This window comes from Nycticebus coucang, chromosome 19, assembly GCF_027406575.1.
Source record: "Nycticebus coucang isolate mNycCou1 chromosome 19, mNycCou1.pri, whole genome shotgun sequence".
Lineage (NCBI taxonomy): Eukaryota > Metazoa > Chordata > Mammalia > Primates > Lorisidae > Nycticebus > Nycticebus coucang.
The window spans coordinates 44,173,250-44,194,590 of NC_069798.1; the positions used below are offsets into that span (position 1 = coordinate 44,173,250).

The 21,341-nt window shown below is 48.5% G+C and overlaps 1 protein-coding gene across 3 annotated transcripts in view; it reads right to left on the minus strand.

Moving 5' to 3' along the window:
* ZBTB7C (zinc finger and BTB domain containing 7C) overlaps nucleotides 1–21,341 on the minus strand; it is a 370,876-nt gene that overhangs the window by 257,323 nt on the left and 92,212 nt on the right. The gene's annotated exons all lie outside the window — the stretch shown is intronic.

Here is a 21,341-nt window from a genome sequence, read left to right on the forward strand (position 1 = left end):
TGGAGGCATTCTCTTTAATATCAGGAACAACACAAGGCTGTCCACCTCTCTGCTACTCAACTCTGTACTGGATGTCCTTAGCCAGGGCATTAAGGCAAGAAAAAAATGGTATAAAAATTGAAAAGGAAGAAATAAACCTGACATTATTTGAATATTATATAATCTTCCATGTGGATCTAAAAGGATTTACACCAATGTACTAGAATTAATAAGAATACAAAGGATGCTGGTTATAAGATGCAATGGACTAAATGATTATGTCCACCCAAAATTCATCTTTTGCAATGCTAACTCCCAAGGCAATGGTGTTAGGAGGTGGGGCCTTTGGAAGATGATTAGGTCATGGGGACAGAACCCAAAGGGCAAAGTGCCTTCTTTCACCACATGAGGACATAGCTGGAAGGAGCTGTCTACGAACCAGAAAGCCCTCACCAGACACTGAATATGCCAGTGGATTTCCTTGATCTTGGATTTCCCAGCTTCTAGAACTGTGAGAAATAAATTTCTGTTGTTCATTAGCTACCTGGTTTGTGGTATTTTGTTATAACAGATTGAACAGACTAAGGCAAAGATCAATATACAAATCAATTATATTAATATTATTATATAGCTGCAAAAACTCTAATATTTTAAAAATAAATACCATTTAGAAGAATCGCAGGGCATGGTGGCTCACATGCTAGTATAATCCTAGCACTCTCCGAGTCAGAGGCAGGTAGATTGCTTGAGCTCAGCAGTTCAAGACCAGCCTAAGCAGAAGTGAGACCTTATCTCTACTAAAAATAGAAAAACTAGCCAAGCGTTGTGGTGGGCACCTATATCTCAGCTATGTGGGAGGCTGAGGCAACAGGATCACTTGAGCCCATGAGTTTGAGGTTGCTGTGAGCTATGACACCACCTCTCTCTACAGAGGGTGACAAAGTGAGACTGTCTCAAAAATATAGAATTAGAAGAATAAACATTTATTACAATCAAAAATTGGAAATAATTGACTGAACTAAAATGACCAGTAAGGGAAATGCAAGGTTATACACACCACGACGTTCCACTGGCAGAGAGTACCAGGCACTGATTGAATGAGTGGGAATATTCACAGACTCCTCATTCCAGAAGTGTAAATGGGCTTTAAAAATCTTTGACTAAGACAAAGGGAAACACACACAAAAATAATAATAATAATATCAAAGATGTACTTTTTAAGACCTAGCAAATTCACTTCTAGGTATGTTCTTCACTTCTAGTCTCTCACACCTGTGCTCCAAGAGATGAATTCAAGTATATTTCAGAGTTGTAACAGCAAAAGAATCAGATACAACTTAAATGCCCATCAGCAAGAGAATGATGGAATGATCTGTGGAATATTATCCAGCAGTGAAAAAGGATGAGGCAGATGTGCACAGACTGACATGGAAGGGCATTCATTTCAGCAAAGAAAACAAAACACCTACAGAAAATAAATATGGTATGATTTTATAAACAAAACATAATTAGGTATCAGATATGCATTTATTCGATAAATATTTATTAAATATCTAGTATGTGCCAGGCATGCTTAAGTACTGGGAATATAACAGTGATCAAAGGTACACAAAATTCTACTCAAATGGAGCTTACAATCTACGGCACATACATGCACACACATAGACCTGTAGGCTTTAGATGGACTTCTATTCAAATCTGGGCAGAGAAAAGTCCTAGACAGGGGCATGCTAGCCATACTAGTAGTTACTACTGTAGACAGATGCAATGAGGTGCTTCACACAAATACTATATAGCAGTATAAACGAAAGAACTTTACCTCTCTGTAGCAATATGGATGCTTTATCTGCTTTGGTCACCTAATCTTGCTAAGACTGTTTCCACACTTGTTAAAACAGGGATTACAATAGTTATGCTAGTACCTTCCTTATAAGTTATCTTACGCTTTCCAAGAGATCACTTACTTAGAACATTTAGCACATAGTACATGCTCAATAAATGATAGCTAATAGTATTTTACAAAGAGGAAGGGGACCCAAAGCACCTCAGGACTGTGGATGCTCCATGATGGTTCTTATCATTCTGGGCCATGCCTGTGGGTTCTGGCTGGGGCTTTTAGCTCTAAGGTCCACAGGTCAAGGACATCAGTCCAATTTTGTTCCCTATAAAGGTCCCAGCCTTACTGGGGGCTGCCTGTCAGGCTGCCCAAGCTCCTAAAGAGGAGAGAGCAGGTGATGGCTTCTGAAGGGGGAAGGAAGGGCTTGTAGCCTCTGAGTCAGGTGGCTGCAGTGCCAGCAGAGGATATGTCCTTCTCTCAGCTTCTGCAGGGGAGACCTTAAATATCCTGGAAGCCAACAGACTGCTCCCCTGTGGTGTTTTTGAGGGTCGTTTAGAAAGAGGGGACCCGGAGACAGCCTGTGCTTCTTCCCCTGGGCAGGCAAAGGGCCTAATTGTTAGTGAAGAGGACCTGCTGGCATTGGACCATTAGTCAGCACTGAATGCCAGGCCCTGTCCCTGGGCCTGCACAATCATCCTTGCTAAGAGAAGATGAGTCTCACCAGCTCACCTCAGGAGTGTCTGGCTGATCAGACCCCTCCCTCATGCTCAGGGGCTACAATGGGACAGCCAGGGCACAACAACACAGGACCTGTGAGTCCTGAATGCCTCCTGGCCCAAGAGTACTTTCCTCCCCTTCCACATATGTAGAGACAGGGGCTGAAGGTTAAAATTTCTGGCCCCCAGCCAATATATCAAATACTTATCACTTGCTAAGTGAAAAGAACATTCTCTAGACCCCTGAAAATGAGAAGCTCAAGTAATATTTACCTGTTTGGAAAGCCAAGAGTTGGCTGTTTGGTACCCTCTCCCTAGCCCCAACTCTACCTCAGTCACCCCAGAACTTTCTGCTTTGGGAACAAAATATACAGAAGCCCTGGGTTCAATACACTGTCATTTTCAGCAATAACACACACCCCCACTACACACAGAGGGTTTGGTTGAGGAGTACCTGGATTGCACACAGCCTTCTCAGCAGCCTGTGACCATGATTAGCCAAACTTGTAAAGCAATGGTGGCCTCCCACCCAGGCCTCTCATCTCAACATCTAGGTGGCCCCACAAATTCAAAAGGGGATGGGTGATTGGGAATTATATGTCTGGAGGTAGAAAAAAACAGATCTTCCTCTACCCAGCTAGCATGGATTCAATGAACTGGCCAAGGAAACTATTCCCACAAAGATATTTCCTCCCCTGGGGGATTAAAATCCAAGGGAAACTCAGGTGGTAAGGGCAACAATCCAAAGGGAAACACTAAAGGAGAAACCTACATGAACTCTACACTCCTGAAATCCACATAGAATCCAAGGCCTCCCCATCCACTGGACAGGCAGTGTCTGGACCTGGTTGTTATGAAAACCATCTTAATGTTTATGTGGCACAGCAAATTTGGAAAGAGCTTTAAAATCATTTGTATTCATAGACCTGTAACTAATCAAAACATTGCACCATTGGGAATTTATTGGTCATAGCTCTGAAGGCTGAGAAGCTTGCGATCAAGGTGCTGGCTTACTCAGTTCCTGGCTATGTCCTCACTTGGCCTTCCTTGGTGGGTGCACACAGAGAGATGTCTCCTGTCTCTTCCAGTTTTTTCAAAAGCACCAATCCTACCATGACCTTTTCTAACCCTGATCATCTCTCAGAGACCTCACCTCCAAATACCATCCCATCAGGGGTTAAGGTTACAACATACAAATTTTGAGGGGACATGTTCAGACCACAGCAACCACAAATCATCATTTGCTATTTCTTCCTATTATTCACATCATTTTCCATCCAATCTCCTTCCCTTTTGCACTGTTTCAATTCTGTGGAGATACTAATAAACTTCAGAATTGCCCCCAGATGGGCAGGAGAGTAATTAAGAAAAAATATATAGAAAGAAAAAGAAAAAAGCATACAAAGATAGAAAAGACCAAGTATGAATCATCAAAGGAGGGGGGGAAAGTGCAAAATTGGAACAAACACTGTGGGCAGAGGAACCCTTTCCTCTTTTCCCTATGAAGCACAGCTATAAAGTCTCAGAGTTTCCGTTCCTGCTGCACTTTTCAATCTTTTTCTTAAACTTCACCAAGAACAATAAAACGAAACAGGCTGGAGATGGAGCCTGCAGTGGCAGTGTTGCCCTCGTGAGGTGCTGGGGCCCAAGGCTGGGCCTGCTGCAGCCACCACGGGAGTCATTAGCACAGACAGACTCAGTGTTTACCTCCCTGGAGAAGGGCCAGCAGGCTGCTGAGGTGGTTGAGAATATACCTTCCCCTGGGAGCCCAGGAGAGAACATTAGCAGAGGCCTGGAGAAGGACTAGGCAATCAGCAGGTGCGTGTGCACACGCCAGCCCGGAATTCGGAATTAATCACCTGCAGCAGGCACAATGGGCAGATGGGAGGGAGTTACAGGGAAGGAGTTGAACCGGCAGCTCGGGCAGCTGCTAAATTTAGCCTGGTCCCAAAGCAGGGCTTAATTAAATTAATCCTGCACACCCCACCCCCACCCCCAGGCCCTGTTCCCAGGTGGGTTTTTCTGTTTCTAGTTTGGCTCCATTATAACATGGGCCTCAAATGCTGATCCCCTTGACAGGTGCCCCAGGCCAGCTCCTCTGGTGCTGGTGCTGGGAAGGAAGGGCAATTCCCAGCTGTCGAGCAGCTCCTGCAGGCGCTGGGTGCAGCCTGGAGCAAGGCCATTTGTGAGCATTTGCCAGTTGCTCTCTGCTGAGTTGGACGCGTCCCTGGGCCGCCCTCCACCTCCACACCAGGCAGGCTCCCCACATCAGGGCACACCTTCTGCTGAGCTGCCCTGATGGACCACTGCTTCTGCACAGCCAAGTCTGGCCCTCCCTGCTCACTGTCTCCATGCAGAGGGCTTCACCACCGTCCAGCAAGGCAGTTATCCCACCGGATCTCACTGGAGGCAGGGAAGGCCACGGTGGCTCCACAGGTACCATCGTCAGTTCCTGAAATTTCAACATGGATCTCTTCCCTTCAGTATCTGTAACTTCCTTGCATCCACTGTCACCATTCCCCCTCCTCCTTTTCATTTGTATTACTGCATTAACTGAATAGGAATTAGGAGCCCAGAAGCCTGCTCTCCACCCACTGCAAGCCTCCTGCAGGACATTTCCCTGCTCTGAGCAACCTCAGCACTACGAATTACAGGATGAGAGGGCACACACCAGGGCGGGGCATAATCATCAGTACCGCACAGGAAGTGCACTGAACTCTACTCGCTGGGCTCTTTCTCCTCCACAAGGGAGGCGCCCAGGCCTCAGACTCTGAGTCCATCTGTATCCCCTGCAGCTGCTGTCTTGTTAAACGCAGGGCACCAGGCCCCACCCCAGAGTCTGCTGGGTAGCCCTGGCAGCCTGAGAATGTGCATTCTAACCAGTTCCCAGGTCATGCTGCTGTTGCTGGTCCAGGGGCCACACTTCAGAGCCACGGCCCTAGGAGTCTGACCCCACTCCCTGGGACTTACACTTGATGATTTTTCTGAGCACTGTTTTGTGGGGGCAGAGGCCATAGCCCCATGTGGCCTCTCAGTTGAGTGTGCCTTCCAGAACATTTCCTTCATGTAACATGAAAAGGGTGGGATTCAATGGTGTTGAGGACTGGAAGCCCCTCCCTTCCCTGGGAGCCCCTAGAGCTCCTGGCTTTTCAGGACCCAAAGCCAGGGGGACTCAGGCTGTGATTGTCCTTAGCTGAGGGAGTCAGACACAGCTTACCACCACCTGCCCCCTACCAGCAGCTCTCAGTGGTCAAATTCAGTGCAACAGAAATGTCTGGAGCTCCTTCTCTGGGCCTGCCACAGTTTGGGACCGAAACATCTTCAGAGGCCTGGAGCAATCAGAGGAGCTGTAACTCTAAATGGCAGGCCTGAGACAGCCCAAAAGAACAAGCCCCCGGCCCCCCAGTCTGAACTGGCTTCTCTTCCCTCCCTGGGTCCAGCAGCAGGGGGAAGAAGGACATGGGTGGGGCAGGAAGGATTTTTGCATTGGGCCCAGGATCACGTATCCAGGTGTTTCTATGGCATAAATCCTTCCTTCCACGGATTACCAACAGTTGGTGCCCAGAGGGAAGCCACTCCTAGGCCAGAGAGTTCCCTCCCGGGGCTGTACTTCCTCCCCAAGAGAATCTGTCAACTGGAACTTACCCACCATGTGCCATTCCCATGCACTGTGGTCCCAATACTTGTCCCCTCTTCTCCACTCAGGCCCCTGCATTGTTGGCAAGTGGCAGGAGAGCCCAGGCAGGCAGGTCCAGGGCAAGGGGAAGGGGCTTCCAGTGGAGCCTGTGCCAGGAGGGCAAGGGGGCAGACCCCTCCTCTAGGTGCTTTCTGGTGCCCTCAGAAAGCTGCTTCCAAAAAAAAAGCTCCCACTCAGAGACGGAGGTCTCCGCTAACCTTCCCCACCGAGTGCCTGGGCTGAGTCCCAGCTTTTCGGGAGGTTCTTCTTTCCCTGTCTCCGTTTTTATTTTCCTTCATGGTTTCCCCTTGAATTTTCCTCTCCCCTCTCTGTTTTTTCTAAAGCTTTAGAAAAACGTATGTTTTTAAACATTAGGTAAATACAGGCACCTGGTAGAACATCCCCAAAGCCTGAAAGTCCATATAAGTGGAAAGAAGTTTCTGTCCTGCGACTGTGCCAGTCTCAGGTAGCCTCTGCCCCAGCGCCCTGTGAGTCCGACCAGAGACAAGCAGCATGAGAGCTGCCATGATCTGAAGTGATCTCCCTACACAGACGGAGGTTTACTACACAAACCACCTGCACCATTGTTCTTGTCTTTTCTATTTTGTTTTGTTCTGTTTTGGTATTTTGAGACAAAGCCCACCTCCCGGGCTGGCGTGCAATGGTGTCCTGGTGGCTTACTGCAACCCCAGACTCCTGAGCCCAAGCGATCCTCCTGCCTCAGCCTCCCAAGTAGCTGGGAATACAGGTGTGAGCCACTATGCCCAGCCTCTTTCATGTTTCTGTTTAGTTATGAAATATTCCAAATGTATCGACAAATAGTGAGTCACAGAATAAACATCCCTGACTACCTGCCCCCAGCATCATCCATCATCATATCTTTTTTTTTTTTTTTTTTGAGACAGAGTCTCATTATGTCACCCTTAGTAGAGTACTGTGTGGCATCACAGCTCACAGCAACCTCAAACTCTTGGGCTTAAGCGATTCTCTTGCCTCAGCCTCCCAAGTAGCTGGGACTACAGGCACCCACCACAACACTCGCCTATTTTTTTGTTGCAGTTGTCATTGTTGTTTAGCTGGCCTGGGCTGAGTTCAAACCCGCCAGCCTGGGGGTATGTGGCCAGCGCCATAACCACTGTGCTACAGGCACTGAGCCTATCATCATATCTTATTATTGTGTCGTTTACCTTTGGATTTTGTTTTATAAAAATAAAATGTTACATGTGATTGAGGCCCTGGGGGCCCCTCCCTGGTCCCATCCCCATAACACCCCCCCGCCCCCAGAGAAGCTCTGTCACGCATTGGCTGTTTCTTTCCTCTGGCTTTTCGGTTGTCCTTCTCTTTCTCCACATCCCCTTCCTGCCCCTGCGGAGGGAATGGTTCTGGGCTAGGATGTACTGCCACCGTCCTCCAGAGCAGGGCAGGTGCTCACAGCCATCTTCCTGTTACCCTAACAAATCAGGTGCAATATGGCAGACTGGGCAATGCTGTAGCATGGGGCACTAGAGGATGTTTTCAACCTCACAGAATCCCCTTCAGTCAGAAGGGGCACACATCCTGGCCGAAAACCAATGCCAGCTAATGTCCCTGCAGGAAGGGAACACATGAGCTTCGTGAATACTTCTTCTGTTACACGCTCATCCTCCAGGTCTTTTACTGTCTGAGAGGTGGTGCTCTCTCTGTAAAGCTCTGTTTCACGGTGCAGACCATGTCCATAACTCATTTGTCTGGCGAGGATGATGATATAACTGGAACTCATGAAAATGTGTACCTTGATCTGGGATACATTGCCTATGTCACACAATGAACACTCGCAGTAGCCTCAAACACAGCTCTGCCTTGCATCTCTGCAGTGGCTAAGTGTCCTGATATCAGGCAAGAGCTCTGAGTTGATGGCTGCCTTACTCTCCTTCCCATGGAGAGCAGGAGCCTTTTCTGGTTGGTGGAGACGGCAGCGGGCACAAAGCTGGCTGGGGCTCCTGTCTGTCCAATCTACAGCCCATGTCACCCTCATCTCCCATCCACAGCTTCCTGGCCCAGGTGAGGCTAAGGGAAAAACTAAGTCCTACCTCAAAATCCAGCTTATCTCCACCTCTCCTCATTTCCTCCATCTTTATTTCAAGAAGAGGCCAAGAATATGCCATTTCCATCCACCAGGTATTGTGGGGATAAGATGAGGCAATGGATGTTTTCTAAAGTCGGAAGAATCTACACCTGTCAGTCGTGATCATTCTCACCAGCATTGGTGGCAGATGAAGAGCCGGGAGAATGTAAGGACAGCATAGCCCTTTGGCCTCATGATGGTGGTGACAAGTTTCTTTCCTCCAACACATGCTGACCGTTAAATGCTTAGAAAAAGGCTTGGCACCGTAGTACAGTGGTTACGGCGCCAGCCACATACACGGAGGATGGCAGGTTCGAACACGACCCAGGCCTGCTAAACAACAATGACAACTGCAACAAAAAATAGCTGGGCATTGTGGTAGCTGTCTGTAGTCCCAGCTACTTGGGAGGCTGAGGCAAGAGAATCGCTTAAGCCCAACAGTTTGAGGTTGTTGTGAACTGTGACTCCATGGCACTCTCCTGAGGGCAACATAGAGAGACTTTGTCTCAACAAAATAAGTACACATGTACTTAGAAAGAGTCACAGCTCCCAGACTGGGAGGCCTCCCCTCTCCTCTGAGCCCTCTCTCTCCCTCTCACTCCCACTGCAGCCTGCACGGTGCCCTCCACATGTCCACACCTTGCTACTGCCCCCTTGCTGCCCTGGGCCCCCCCTCCCACCCCATCTTTGAGGCAGGACAGGGCTGAGTGCTCACATCTGTGCCTTACAGGAGCACATGGTGAGGCAAAGTAGGGGGCTAGGGAGGCCGCTCTGTCCCTCAAAAACTGCACAGCCAATTACCATATAATGCTGAACTCCCCAGAAAGGGAACAAAGACTAAGAAGCAATGACAAGTGCACACGTGCACAGGATGGCTGCTCTGCTCTGCTCTCTTCATCCCTCTGGTGGCTTCTGGCAAGAGTCCAGGTGCCCCTGGATGGATCTGCTGTGCTGAGAGGGCCCTGGGGCCTGGGTACAAGCAGGGAAAGGGCCAGAACAGGACCAGAGACTGGACAGGAGCTGCCACCCCCACCCAGACCCACACCTGCTGTAATCTGACCCTGCTGAGGGAGACGAGCCCCCCTGAAGGTTCTGCTGGGAACAGCTTTTGGGACAGGTAAGCGGCTGGTTCCCTGCCTCTGATCTTAGTTGCCTCCTTTGAAAATATGAATGTGAATCTGGGATTACTGCCAAAGTGGTAAGGATATGGCATTGGACTAGGCCATCAGCAGGGAGGGACACCACAGGGACAGAGCACCTGGGAAGAGCGCCAGGAAGCATAGATGTTCTATTTATTTCCCTGAACATTAATATTATCCAACACTGAATGCAAATTTTTTTGGTCACACCTACACCCAAAAGGGATGTGTAGTGGCTCCTCATGAAAAAGATACAGGCTAAGGGACTCCTCCAAGACCACTTATGGGGTGAAAGCAGCGCTCCCCAAATACCAAATGGCATAGGAATCCCCCAGGGGATCTTGTCAGGGCACACTGACTGGAAGTATAGGGCAGGGTCCGAGAGTCTGCATTTCTGACAAGTTCCCAGTGTTTCTGCTGCGTTGAGAACCATGCTTCAAGTTCAAAGCCTGGTCGCAAGGCACTGAGGCAGAGGTCATAGAAATGCCTGTGCCCCGCCCCAGTCCAACTGGATCAGGGAGGGCCTGCAGGTGGGGCCTAAGCATCAGTATATTTTGAAAGCTCCCCAGGGGATCTGAGGGGGAAGCCAGAGCCAAGTGGGCAGGCTAGGTTCTTCATGAGTTCTAGTTATATCAATGATCCTTGCCAGACAAAAGAGTTATGGACACGGTCTGCACTGTGAAACAGAGCTTTATCAGCAGAGAGTGTACAGGCTCCAGAATAGGAAAAAGGAAGTTTCTATCCAAAGTAGGAACCATATGCTATTGGAACTGGGCATCCAAGTCAACCCTTATCCTGCAACTGAGGAAACATGTCCTGAGCCCACACGGATGGTGAGGCCCCTGGTGCCCGCCCAGTTCCCTCCACCCCATTCCCCTGCAGATTTGAAGCAGGAAGGCCCCCAAAAGATGAAGGGCTGAGTGGGCGGGGCCAGGAGGCATTGCCAGTGATGAGAGACATCCAGGCGGGAAACTGAGGAGAGGTGCAGGGGAGGGAGGAGGCCAGCCTCAGCAACTTTCAGACCTCAAGATGTGAGCAGTGGCTGCCCTGCCCACAAGACAGACAAGTCTGGAAGGCAGACGTGAAGAGCAGACAGGCAGGGCTGGCCAGGAACACAGACAAGGGACAAAAAGGCCACTGCTAGGGCAGCAAAGCAAGGGCCTTCCTGGGCTGAGAACATACCTCAGGAGGGTGCGGGCAGGCACAGCTGGGTCTGGCTTTTAGGCAGTTTTCAGAAAATAAAAAACACTCCACATTTGACCATCCACTGAAAATGCTCTCTGAGGACTCAGTAATGTTATTGACTTGTGGAGAGCAAGGAATGCCATTATCAGTCTACTGTTGGGCACTCAGACACCCACGACAGAGGAAGGGGGAAGGAAATGTTCAGCCAAAAAAGAACTCCAAGGACAGGAGAGGCAGCCATGGGCTCCTGTTTTCCAGCATTCCCTTGGCCACTTCCACTAACTCAATCCCAGCCTTCAACTGGCTCCACCCTCTCTCCCCTTTTTACCACAATTCCTGCTCCGACTGATATAGGGAAGTTCTTCCCTCTCTCTCTTTTTTCTTTTTCTATTCATGCCCTCAAGGCCTCATCTCTCACCCAAATGACCAATCAAGGTGGTTCTTAAATGAAAGCAGTCCCTTCCCTCGGGGCACGTAAGAAAGTGTTTCCCACTCGGCAGCACGTCTGACAGCAGAGAGCTGGCCAAGTCAGGCCAGGTCACTGTCCACTCGCTGGTGAACCTGCATGGTTGCCTGGATGAGGATGTTTGAGTCCGAACTTGAACCTCTCAGGTGGGGTCTCACAACCTCCCTCACCCAGACCTCTCCCTATCACACTATGCTCCAGAGCTGACTTCCAGTCCTGCTGCCAGCTAAGTGAGTCCCAGGAGAGCCAGGCACTGGCAGGTATTTGGATCTACTCTGCCACTGTGCCCTCCAGCCCAGGGTCCTCAGGAACCAGGCTCTTTTTTGTAACTGCAGAGCCCACAAGCCAGGCATAGTCTCTGGTTTTTAAAGCTTTTCATGCCAGTCGTGTTCACAGTGCTGGGATGATGCAAGAAAGGGGAGGATGGAGACAGCATGGCAGCAGCAGTCCCCGCAGCGCAGGCTGCCAAGGCGCCCGCCTAGCACTGTGAAGGTTTAACAGTACCCGTGCAAGGCCGACCTCAACCACTCTAGAGAACGGCTCTACATTTCTTGACTCCTCTGTGTTCCTCAGTAGCCAATGACGTCAGCATTTCAATCTCACCTCTGTACCCATTCTCTCGTGAGAGTGGAGGAGTGAAGGGGGTGAGCCAGTCTCAGTGGTTTGTGCCTAAGGGTCCCAAAATAAAGGACAAAGAGCCAAAGCAGGGAGTGACTCCTCAACAATCACCAAGACTCCCCAACTTCCCTCTGATGAGACTTGGGGGATCTTTTTAATCCCCAGGATCTGTAAGGCAAGGTCAGTGAGAAATAGAAGTTGAGAGGGCAAAATGCCCTGTGGTGACAGCAAGGCTCAGGGATATGCTCTGCCTCCCAAGTACCTCCCCAACTTGTGAGTGGGCTCCTGACTCTCAACAGATCCATTCTATAGCATAAGGCATTGACCCTGTCAAAATATCAATGACCCTGCAAGAGATAAGGCTTTGAGTTTATCTTGGCCATAAGAATAGAGGCAAGGGTGGAAGGTCTCAGAGCAAGGCCAGGAAGAAGGTTAAAGGCCAGAGCCAGGGTACCTGGGAGGAGGCTGAACAGAGGCAGAGAGACCAAGGACAAGCTCCCCAGCTCAGTGGACACTTGGTCCCGCCCCCAGGCAGTGATAAGGCTTTGATTTGATTCCAGGCTTGGCTCTACTCTCATCTTGCTCTGTGAACTTGGGTTCACTCACCACCCTGAGGGTCTAATATCCCATTTGCAGGCTGAAACCAAAAATAAACTTATCAAACTCCCTACAAACTCCAGGATAGCTTTACTAGTTCCCTTGTTAGGGACACGGTTCTGTGATAAAAGTAGCAAGACTTTACTCCAGGCGTCCTCAAACTTTTTAAACAGGGGGCCAATTCACTGTCCCTGACACGGTTGGAGGGCCGGACTATAGTTTAAAAAAAAAAAAAACTATGACAAATTCCTACACACACTGCACATATCTTATTTTGAAGTAAAAAAACAAAACGGGAACAAATACAATCACACCGCCTCATGTGGCCCGCGGGCCGCAGTTTGAGGACTCTTGCTTACTCTGTGCCAACCACTGTTCTAAGCCTTTAACATGTACTCGAGTCATCTTTCAAAAGACTCCAGGGGTCGAAGCTATGCCTATCCCCTCTCAGAGATGACAATTTTGTGGCAACCAGCTCAGGGTGCCCCAGCGGGTGGGCAGCAAAGCCAGGAATAAACTCAGGAAGTAAAGAGCCCACACCTTAACCACTGCACTCGTGGCCTCTCTGTGTGCAGGGGCCTCCAAAGACAGGGCACAGCCAGGCTGCCTGCTACTACTGTTCCGATCCAGCTCATGAGGGGTACAGTGTGCCTGGTGTACCCCCAGTCACAAAATAGGGGGAATCTCAAGTGCTGTTTCCAAATGGATTTATTACACTGAGACCAGAGTAACCGTATAAATCCATTTAAGACTGCACCTAAATAGGGGTTCCACATGCCAGGGTGGGATGGGCATCTGCTGTTACAAAAGATGGCCTCGCTAGATTTTATTTCTGACACCCTGACTTCATTTTAATCCTGCTAGAGACAAGGCTGGTTTTCCTACTAATGCTGCAGAGGCCTCACACTGCAGGGAGGGAGGAAGAGCCCAGAGCCTTTGTTCCCTTTAATTAGGTATGTTCTCATTGATTGATTGATTGATTTACTTCCCCGAGTTGCAAGAGAGGACAGGCCCCTGCTCCCCAGGTGTTCGGGGCCTGCCACTGGAATTATAACAAGTGCTAAGCAGGCCCAGCACGCCATCCTGGGCCAGCGAGACCTCCACCGGTCCCTATCAAACCTTAAATTGATTCTGAAATTGCTTTGAGGACATAAAGCGGTGAACAATTTGAAACCCGTGTGATTATCTGAGTGGCTGTTGCTGGATGACAGGGGCCTCCGTACCTGAGACCATCTGAAGAGGCCACAGCTATGGTTCCAAAACAAAAATGTTCCAGAGCTATAGGGGACCCAAGACTCACACGGGAGTGACTGGCTCTCAGGATGGGGCCCCACACAGGCCTGGAGTGCAGCCACACGATGGGCAAACTAAAGGCCTGTCCTTGTAAACCCTGCCCAGATTGTAACTGGACAAGCATACTGTTCATAATTGACTGACTATCTACTGAGCACCCCCAGGTGCTGAGCACTGCGAGAGGCGAGGTGTGCTGAGGAAGAGGTGACACCTCTCCCAGGTGCTATGTAACCTGAGTGGAGAGAATATTAACACAGGAAAATGTTGAATAATAATGCTTCATTAGTTATAATACAGGATTGGGCTAATGCCCAAACAAGTGGAAATACCCCAAGCTGACAGTATTGGCACACATCAGTCCTGTGGCTGAATGCTTCCTCCACCTCTGTCACGTGTGCTCAGAGCTCCTGAGAATCCAATGCAGGCAGAGAAACTGAGGCTTAAGGATCTTAAATCATTGGCCCAAGGGTGGCATGTACATTAATGGCTGATCCCCAGGAAACAGTAAGAAAGCCAAGGATGAGGCTCTCTGTAGCCCCAGACCGCTGAGGTTTCTGAAACAGAAACACTCAGACACATTCTGGAGAGAAAAAAGCCAGGTCCTAAGGTCAAGGTGTCATCATAGTTGCAACCCCAAGGTTTTCACAACTAAAAATGTCTGTGAATAAACATCAGTTCCAAAGAGAAATTCAAACTTAATCATAGTCCCTATGCTGGTAACATCTCAAATCACATTGTAGCAAGAACTTTGTGCAAGGGAGAGCCAGCGCCTGCTGTAGATACCTAGTGCAATGGGCACGCAGGTGGGCAACCCTCCTCAGACTACCTGGTACCCACAGCCTGCCGCTGACCTCCACCATGGCCCTTAACCTGCACCATCCAGGCTCTAGGTCACACAGTTAAGGGGAGTTTGCAGAACACCAGCTACTTCCCAGAAGTAGGGACCTTATTCTGTTTTGCTACCTTTTATTTTTAATTGTGGGAAATATAAACAACATAAAATCTTTAGTTTTAACCATATTTAAGTGTCCAGTTTAGTGACACTAAATATGTTTACGGTGTTGTGTGACCATCACCACCACTGGCCTTCACAATTTTTGTATCCCCAGATGGCATGGTGGCTGAGAAATAATAGATGCACAATGAATGTTTGTGGAATTAAAGAACATCCGGTGTTTAGGAGCTTGGTAGCTGCTAGGCTCTGACATAGAATCCCACATAGCTGTGAAAGCTCGTAGGTGCAGCCCTTCCTATCCCATGCCAGCCATCTCCCCTGTCCTCTTCCCTTCCGCCAACAGGGAGGAAGGGGGAGAACTGGGCTCAGCAGTACCTATCCCCAGGCACAGGAAGGAACAGGCAGTGTCAGAGCCTAGCCACCCCCTCCCTAGAAAGATGCCCACATTTTGTGCAGCACTGATTGCAAAACAAAACACAAAAGCAGGCTCTTTACAGCCCAGCATTAAAAACCAGTAGGAATTAGCCCCAAAGGGAAAATAGGTGGGGTACCTCAAACAGATAATGCCCTATGCACTGGAATCCTCTGAGGCGCATAGGATAAAAATGTGAGCCAGCACTCCACAGAGCAGGCCCAGCAAGCGATGAGTTGCCAACTATCTGCCACCTCCCTACCACCTTCCCTCCACTCTCCCACTCCGCCCTCCTAAGGAATCTCATGCCTGGCACGAGAAACAAATGAGGGGCTTTACTGTGCCTGTAATTGCTCCAAATCCCATTAATTACATGGTAAGCCTCCCACCGTAAGCTGGACTGCCTGCCTCTATGCAAGCTTGACTCGGGGCAGATCCCGGAGCCTCCAGGGCCTCAGTTTCCACCACGGTAAGATGAAGGTGTGATGAATACCATGTCCAGTCCAGGCTCTGCAATCTAGACTCTGAACTTGAAGAGCCAGTAGCCTCCTCGTATGCCCAAAGGCACAAAACAACTAATTACTTCTTGCTCTGTCACTGTAACCTGTCAAAACATTGTCTACAAAGATGGCAGGTCAGAATCACAAAACTTTCCCTCCTCACTGAAGAGGACTTGTTCAGGCCAGGGGCTTAGTGGGGTACAGTGCCAACCTGGACGGCTGAACCCCGGACTCAGGTGGGAGCCCTTCTAATCAGAACAACAACACGGGTCACCACGGTACCTACTGCACAACGCATGTTAACACTACTTCAAATCACACCACTAAGTCCTGCCACCTTCCTCTGCAAGAACAGGCATCTCTTATTGAAGGCAAACGGCTATCCTGGAAGCCATGTGTAGATGACATTTTGGGACTTTTTTTTACGTAGCAGGGACTCCTACAACAAATTCTTTTTAAAAGAAACTATCCTCACAAGGTCCTGCTGATCTATCCCTGTTCTACTATGGTGTTGCATAAAGCAGGAGGTACCCGTGAGACACCAACAACGTCATGGCCACACAAGTCCCCATGTCTCATTCAAGGCCATGTACATGCACACACAAGGTTACTGTGGCAGACAAGGCCACTCTGGTTGGGCTGGGCTGACAAGAGCGGCCTTCACTTTCTGGGCCCGAGTTCCCCACTGCAGAGAGAGGGCAGGGCTTCTGGAACTAGGCCAGCCTCTCAGCTCCACCTGCCTCCACCTATTGCTTCTCAGGGTGGGAGGAGGGTTCTACTGGCATTTAGAGCAGGACAATTCTCTATTGTGCCTATGCCCACCCCTCAGTCATTAAATGCCAGTTTACTCCCCCATCCTCAAAAGCCACTGTGACAACTAGCCCCTTGCTCACCCCCTCACAGATATACACGCATACACGCATGCACGCGTGCTTGTTTCCAACACATCCTGGGGACAGTCTACAGCATGCCCATGCTGGCCACAGTCCTCCTGCCTTGGTTTCCCAACTGGTACTCCAGTTCTGGCCTGCAGGCAGCCCTGAACCCTGACTACTAGACTGGGTTCTCCTTGGCCAGAGTTCCCAATGGGAGCAATACTTCCATAGAATAATAAAAATGAATGGATAGAAAAACAGTCACATGCTTATGTGTTGTAGCAATGCCAGCCTTCAATGGGGATCTCTAAATGTTTATACTTAGTTTCTGCATGAGTGTCACAGTCTAGTAACAAATAGTCCCAGTGGCCCGCCCCGTGAGCGTACTGTTTGCTCTAGTAGACTGGTTCTCAAATTGTGGTCTGAGGTCAGTGGCAGCAGCAGCATCTGGGAAGCTGATGGAAATGCCCAATCTTAAACCCCAGCTCAGACCTTCTAACCTTGACACTCCGGGGTGCAGCCTTACAATCTGTGTCTTACCAAGCCTTCCCTGTGATCCTGGTGCATGCTCACATTGCAAAACCAACTGTGTAAGCCAGTGGTTCTCACCCTTCCTAAAGCCGCAACCTGTTAATACAGTTCCTCATGGTGTGGTGACCCCCAACCATAAAATTATTTTCATTGCTACTTCATAACTGTAATTTTGCTACGTTATGAATCGTAATGTAAATATCTGATATGCAGGATGTACTTTCATTGTTACAAAGGGTCGTGACCTACAGGTTGAGAACCGCTCCCTTAAGCAGTCCCTTCCCTCAGGGTGAGGATGGGCTGGGACCCTAGGAATTTTCCCTTAGAACATAAGATCTACCTGAAAATCCTAGAAGCATCCAGGCCAGGCCTCACACCATGTTCCTTATCCCACCCACCCTGGGATTAGAAGACCCCTCTTAAGCTCAGCCACCTAATGAGGGAGGGGGAAAGAGGGTATAAAAATAAAAATCACTAGAACCCCACACTGCTGAGAAAATACTCTTTAATTAGGGCCAGACTCTTAGAGATCACCAAGGGAGGCTAGACCTTGCCGAGACCACTAGTCTCCATTAGCATTTTCCCAGGGGCTACATCCAGGTTATGAAATAGGAGGGCCATGGGTGATTTGCATATAATTTGCATATGCCTACTTGGACTGCATACTCTTCTCCAGTAATTTTCTTTTTTTTTTTTTTTTATTGTTGGGGATTCATTGAGTCTTCTCCAATAATTTTCAACAGAATTACGATCTTTTCTTTAAAAACCACTGCTGCCCTAAGGGTTGTCACATGTCATTTTTCCTGCTCTCTATTCCTCCTCACTTTCCTTTCTGGCTAATCCACAACCCTGAGCAGGAAGTGTAAGAAAGGCATGAAAGTAGAGAAATGGGGACACCATCACCCTGGCTTGCTCTCAGTGTGGCTGTAAGACTGGAGCATCCCACTCGGGTTGGGGTTAACATCTGTTGTCTTCCATAGTTATCATAGGAGATAGTGCATCTTATTACCAAAAATGTTGAAAGGATGTAAATTTCAAAATAAAGGATGATCTTTTTAGGAGTGAAAAATATAACCTTATAAAAATCTTACTACATGATGTTGTTTTTCTTTTTTGTTCTCAGACTCAGATCTGAGTCCTGGCTCCACCAATTGTACTATAGTAGTTAGACAACTTAAGGTTCTGTTGTTCCCCCATGAAATGGGACAATGAGATCTATTTGCTGGATATGGTAAAAGCTGCAGATGCCAAGTGCCTGGCACATAGCTAGCACCCAAAATCTGATTGCTATTTCTCGGTGTCTTTGAAATCACTGTTGTTACTATTACTATTATTGATGGATTTTTTAGGAGCTTTCATTTCTTGCCTCTCCTGAGCACATGAAAACTACAACTTCCACTTTCTGTTTTCTGGACAATTCATGCAAGTCTGTATTTTAAAACGAGAAATGTAAGTAGTGGATTCAAATTGAAAAAAGAGCTACATCCAAGACTTCCAAAGAAAGGCCACTGTTGAAACACACAGCCTTTCTGTCTTTCCTGGGCTTGAAAAGGAGAGAGACTTTGTTGTTCTTTTGTGTCTGTGTTTCCAAAGGATGACCAGCAGCCTTATTTCAGAATGCCCCAAAGGGGCACAGTCACCCAAGCCCACAGGCCTGGGCAGGCAAACTGCTTTCCTGAATTTCATTCAGGATACATGTGGGGGCACACGTACCTCATAGCCCATGGGTTTCTTCTCTCTTCCCTGCCCCTAGCCCAGGTCTCTGTGGAGTCGAAGGTGGAAGCACATTCCATTTGGCAACTTGGGCTGGTGACCACAGCATTCTCTTTGTGAGGTGACCTCGTAACCTCACTTCTTCTCTGTATTTTTGGACACACCTCAGTGGCCCCCGGCTGCCTGGTTCCTAACATCAAAATAAAGTAACTACCCCTGCAAGTGACAATTTGTGCACATATTTACAACTGATTTTGGAACTGAATTATTTCATGTGAAATCTTTACTAATCATGCTCACATTTATTCAATCAACAATATCAATGGAGGGATTTCTGGCCTCTGCAGGTTGATGCAGTGGTACCTCGAATCACTCTCCACCCTCTCCAGGGAGAAATCAGGATGAGGCATCTCTTCACCAAGTTCTCACAGTGCCAAGCCTTCCCCTAGGCAGCGTATCCCAAGATATATAGCAGAGGCCCATTCCCTTGCCCTTCTCACCCTCTGCCATCCCCATGGTGGGAGCCTCTTGGGACTTGTGATCCATGTTGCTCATTACCAAATCCCCCAGCACCCAGAACATAGCACCATAGCAGGTGCCCAGTAAATATCTGTCAAATAAATGAATGAAAGTTAGCCTTTTCTGCCTAAGAGGAAGCCAGAGTCTATTACAGTTCCTTTCAAGTGTGAGCAATTTTGCCTTCCAAGGGACATCTGGTAACATTTGGAGACATTTTTGACCATCACCAGCTCTAAAACACAGATAGGTTGCAACTGGCATTTAAGGGGTAGAGGCCAGAAACGCTGCTCAGCATCCTACAATGCACAGGACACTCTCACTACAACAGATGAGAAAGTAGAGGTTCAGAGAAGAACCTCTTCCCCAAGAATACAGCTATTCAGTGGCTGAGATGGCAGTCAAACTAAAATATGTCAGACACCTATGTGCTCTTACTGTGTATCTTAAGCAGAACCCTAGGAGCAATGCAGACTCTAAAGACAAGTATTGGCTGACGGCTGATGGTGAAAAATGTAAAAGTTATTCCATTAAAAATATACTTTTGTTTGGATTTTTCTTCATCAATAAGATACACACAAGTAGACAAAGCAACCTCTTTGGACCAAATATTTCTCCCCAACAAGCCAGCTTTGATTCCTGAAATTCCTCAATTAGTTACTCCTTCAGGTAAAGGCAAGAATGTCTGTACTTTTGTTCTCCTGCCTACTTAGGACATCTGTGACCTGCCATCTGCTTGTCTAGTTTCTGTCCATCTCTCAGTGACAGTGTCAAGATGTCCTCCTCTGCAAAGCCAGGTCTGACCCTAACCTGCTTAAGTAGGAGCCACTACCTGACCTTTGTTTGGACATGAAGGCTTCCCCTGCTCTCAGGCAGTTCCCAGCTCACATGCCTGGGCTTTGGCCACATCTTGAAGACCCTGTCCCTGCCTGAGCCTTGCTACCAGCTGGCTGACTTCCCTGCCTGGTTCCCAGCCCACAAGGGTTTCCTTGAGGCAGTCCAGGCAGCTAGCACACTTATTCACACCCCCCCCCACCTAGCATTGCCCCTCACCCTGGTTTGTCAAGCTCTCCTCTGGGCCACCCCACAGCACTACAATGAGCCATGTAACCCCCCGTGTCATGGCTCTCTTCTACCTGTCTAGCAAGCATACAGGTGATAATTCTTTTATATCATGGTTGAGAACATGTATAAGAGAAACAGTAAAAGGCAATGTTTATCAGCATGATCCCCAGAGTCAGACCACCTGGATTCAAATCCCAGATCTTCTGCCTTCTAGCTATGAAAATTTCAATGCTCTGGGCCTCATGAAGAACAGAAATGATAATGGTACCGGCCTCACACAATGTGGTGAGGATTAAGAGCTCCGCAGAGTGACTAGCACACAGGAAATACTCTGTAGGAGTCAGTACTGGTCATGTCACATGCTCCATAGATGCTCAGCTGTCCCCAGGCTTCTGGGACTGGGTCTCAGTCAATCATTAGTTCAGCAGTGTGTTTTGAGAACCTGCCATGTGTCAGGCACAATGCTGGTGTTGGGTTAGTTTCTGGACTAGGGTGAATAATAAGACACACTTCCAAGATGCCACAGGGCAGGGTTACATTTATCAGTTATAAATGTTAACTGACTCCATTTGAGCCTACCGGACCACAGAGAATGATACTAGATACAGTTTCTTCCCTTGATTCCTGTTATCATCATCTCATCTAATATTCTCATGGTTGACTGTAGCTCCAAGACCTTTTTCATCTGATCCTCTCACTCCCTCCATACCTTTATAAATATGGACCTGAAGCTCAGAGAGGTTAAGCAACTTGGCCAGAATCACACAGCTTCCAGTAAAGTTAGACTTTCTGCTTTCCAAGCCAGCTGTGGCTCCTATGCCCAGCTCCAGCACCATTCACGTGAACAGGACACCCTGGAGTCGTGGAGTAGATCCACCCTGTACCCAAGCAAAACCCAGAGGCCTCAGGCTTGCAAAAGCAAAGAGAAGTTGCCAAGAAAGACTCAAGGGCAGGGGTTCTCAAGCTTGCCTGGGAATTAGATCACCTGGGGTGCTTGGGCCCTATCCAGACAAATTAAATCAGAACTGTGGGGGTCAGGCAACAGAGTTCTGATGTTCCACCTGACGTTCCACCTGCAACCACTGCTCTATTTCCCTGCTACTCAAAGTAGAGTCCCTGGCTGGCATCACAGGTCTCCTTAAGAGCTTATTAGCACTGGCCAGG